This window comes from Carlito syrichta, unplaced genomic scaffold, assembly GCF_000164805.1.
Source record: "Carlito syrichta isolate Samal-C Ts95f unplaced genomic scaffold, Tarsius_syrichta-2.0.1 Scaffold303180, whole genome shotgun sequence".
NCBI lineage: Eukaryota > Metazoa > Chordata > Mammalia > Primates > Tarsiidae > Carlito > Carlito syrichta.
In genome coordinates, this window is record NW_007247276.1 from 330,534 (window position 1) to 334,209 (window position 3,676).

The window sequence follows — 3,676 nt, forward strand, 5'->3', positions numbered from 1 at the left end:
CGGCTCGGCGAGGACGCCGCCGAGACGCGAGGAAGACACACGCGACTCTCGCTCAGGCCTGGCTCCCGGAATCTTCCTGGTGGAACAGTCCTTTGCGGCTTGAAGAAAAGCTGCTCTTCTGCCGTGGCCGCCAGAGCCTTGGGCGGCGGGAGTACCGTGGCAGGGTTCTCGGGAAGCCGTTTTCTCCAGACTTGTATAAACTGTGGTATCTGCATCTGGACTTGTTTTGCTTTTTGAGTCGGAGTCGCACTCTGTCACCCAGGCTGGAGTGCCGTGGCGGGCTCACAACCACACCTCCTCGACCTGCGGGGCTCCGGCGATCCTTCCGCCTCAGGCTTCCAAGGAGCTGGAACTACAGGCACACGCCACCACGCCCAGCTAAGTTTTCGATTTATTGTAGAGACGCGGTCTCGCCAAGTTGCCCAGGCTGGTCTCCAACCCCTGGGCTCAGGCAGTCCTCTCACCTCGGCCTCCCAGAGTGCGGGGATGACAGGTGTAAGCCGCCATGCCCAGCCTGCATTTGAAGAGTTTTAAGCTACTGATTGTTGGGCACCGACTCCGTGTCAGATACTGATCAAGGGAGAGAAACTGAGAAAACAAATCAACATTTCTACCTCCACAGAGCCTACGTTTTGCCGGGGTGTGTGTGTGTGTGTGTGTGTGTGTGAATAATACATCACAGAGTGAAGGACCACAAGGAAAAATGAAGCGGGGAATTAAGAGTGACAGAGGCTGCTGTCGATGAGGGTGAGCGCAGAAGGTCTCTGGGGAGACGTAATGTGACCTGAACGAAGTGTGAGCCACGAGGGGCCACATAAGCTGGGGAGACACTGTTCTGGGGGGATGAGCGGGGTGTTCACAAGCACCCCACGGAGGCTTGCCCCGACAGCAGACTGAGCCAGGAGCCCTGGCCGAGGCGAGGCGAGAGCAGCAGGCAGGGGCCAGAGCCAGGCGGGCCTCCTTGTCCCAGCAAGGACTGTGGGCGGGTCTGGGCCCGGAAAGGCCACGCTCTCAGGAGCGTTTTATGGGATTTCTCGGAGTCCCGTCCCGGGCAGAGATCACACAGGCTAATGCAAGACTTGGACGGTATCTGGGCTTTGACGCGCTCCAAGCCAGTTTGATGTAATTTTGTTTGTGTGGAAAGTGGACCACAGCGGCCTGAGGCGCGTACGGTAGTTCTCACGTATCAGGCTGTTGATGAGGACGAGTCGGATATGAAAGCCCTTGGCTGCCCCATCTGGTGAGCAGTTGCTCACAGGTGGAGCCGCTTCATCTAGCTTGGCAGATGATTATGTTTTTCTGGCGTGTCCCCTTAGGACAAAGTGAGAGCTAGACAGGCATAGGGATGTCCCACATCCCTCTGCCTTTCCATGTCGCCAGCACTCCTAGCAACTTGGCCGAGGCAAGAGGAAGGGCATACAAGCCGTCCGGATTCATGTGAGTTGCCAGTTTCTGTCTTCCATAAGGGTCGTCCACAGTCCGTGTGTGTTAGAAGAAATCCATAGCCGACGCGCCTCCTTCCTTGGGGGAAGGGCTCCTAGGGCACCTGGTGAAGGTCCCTGGGGCTGAGGCTGGCAGAAAGATGTTTTGTGCGTGTTGGAGTGACGTTCAAATTAAGTGCTAAGCAGAGAGGTACAAAGTGAGCCCAAACCAGTTGCAAAAGAAAGAAGCAGATATCAAAGCCTGGCAGGCAAAGCAAGTCAAAAGGTTGCAAAACCAAGAGCAAGGATTCCAAATGCAAAAGCGATTGGGGGGAGATAGCATCGATGGGTGTGCTGCTGCCTACAGCTGGGTCTTACCACTGCCTGGGGTGGTGTGTGGGCAGGCCAGCTTTGTTTAAAGGACTAGGGATGAAACTCATGTCTAGGATCAGGTAACATTCCTTGTTTTGTTGGTTGTTTTGCTTAGATCCCTTAAGGCTGAAGCTGGGGCCTCAGGGGACTCCTTGACGTCTGGTCTTTCTGACTCTGAAGCTCTGAAATGGAGCATTCGGAACGAGTGACAATGGTCAGCTACAAGGAGCATCTCCAGCAAGACAGGCAGCCCGGGCACTGGCAGTGCTGGCAGGAAAGGGCATTCCAAAAGGCACCCAGGCCAGATCTGCAAATTCACTTCTCTTCAGAGCTTCTCTGCCCCCGTGAGCTGAGCGGTCCTTGGAGCCTGTGGCAAGAGGTAGGGGTGCGCCAGTCAGACATCCGCCCCGTCTCCATCCTGGTCCCTCCGGCTTTCTTGTTCTCCACAGCTGGTGGGCACAGCGGGGTTAGAAAACAAGTCCAACTGCATTGCTACTTGAAGCCTCCATGTGGGGTTACCTCTTTCTGTGGCCAATTAGAAAAGAGAATCTCTGATGTTGGAAGAACCTATATCTGACTAAAAAAGCCTTTTGGAAACAAATAGAGTTGAGGTCATTGTGTGGCTCTGTGGGTTTGTGGTTGTTTTTAGGGACAAGGTCTTGCCATGTTGCCCAGACTGGACTTAGACTAGAGGCATGCCACTGCACCTTTTGGGGGAAATAAATCAGGTACTCACAGCATATTACACCACAAAAAAATAAAGAATTCGGAATCGAGCATAAACAACTTTTTAACTGGTACAAAAATAAGGTGGATATAATTAAATAACTATAAGAAGACTCAAAATGAACAAGGACTCGTCAACCAAAAAAAGGTGTGAAAGACATCATAAAGGGAAAAAAATCACATGTTGACTAAACAAAATTGAAAAATTTGCATGAGCGGGCTTGGTGGGCTCAGCCTGTCATCCCAGCACTTTGGGAGGCCGAGGCAAGTGGATTGCCTAAGCCCGTGGGTTCGAGACCAGCCCGGGCAACTTGGTAAGCCCTCATCACACAATAAATAAATCAGCCAGGCATGGTAGCACATGCCTGTAGTTCCAGCTACTTCGAAGGCTGAGGTGGAAGGATTGCCGGAGCCCAGCAGGTCGACGCTGGGATGGCGGTGAGTATGACACTGCACCCCAGCCTGAGCGACACAGTGAAACTCTGACTCAAAAAAAAAAGAAAAAGAAAAGAAAAATGTACATCAAAAATAGTCACACAAAAAAGAGGTGGGGTGTGTGTATATGTAAATTAGTAAGAAAAAAAAAATCAATGCCTGAGTAGAAAAGCAGGTAAACCCTTCCTTTTAGGTATTAAAGAAATGCATGTGTGAAACTGTGAACCACTTTTGACTTACCATATTGAAAAGTTATTTTTAAGTATAATGTGCACTACTAGCAAAAGTTTAACTAATAAGCACTTTTGTACGATGCTGAAGGGATACATACTGGAAAAACCTTTCCGGAAAGCAATTACACAAGCTGTGCCAGGACCTTAAAAGGATTCACGTTTTTGACATAGTAATTTCATATGTAAGAATTTACCAAAAATACGATTAAAAAAACACAAAAGGATGCGCATCTATTAAAAATGTGGAACTAACTTAAACACACAAAAATAAAACTCAAATAAATTATAATACATTCGGAGTTTGGAACATCATGTGGTATTAAACACAGCATTACCAGAGTCTGTTTAATAACGTGGGGAAACGCTCGCACTATCCATTTTAAGAGAAAGAAAACCGCACCGCATGGGGCGGATAAGAATGTAGTCGGGAGCGGAAAACACATGGCGGGAAATTCACCGGCGCAGCGACCGTGGCTCGCGCCCGCGGAT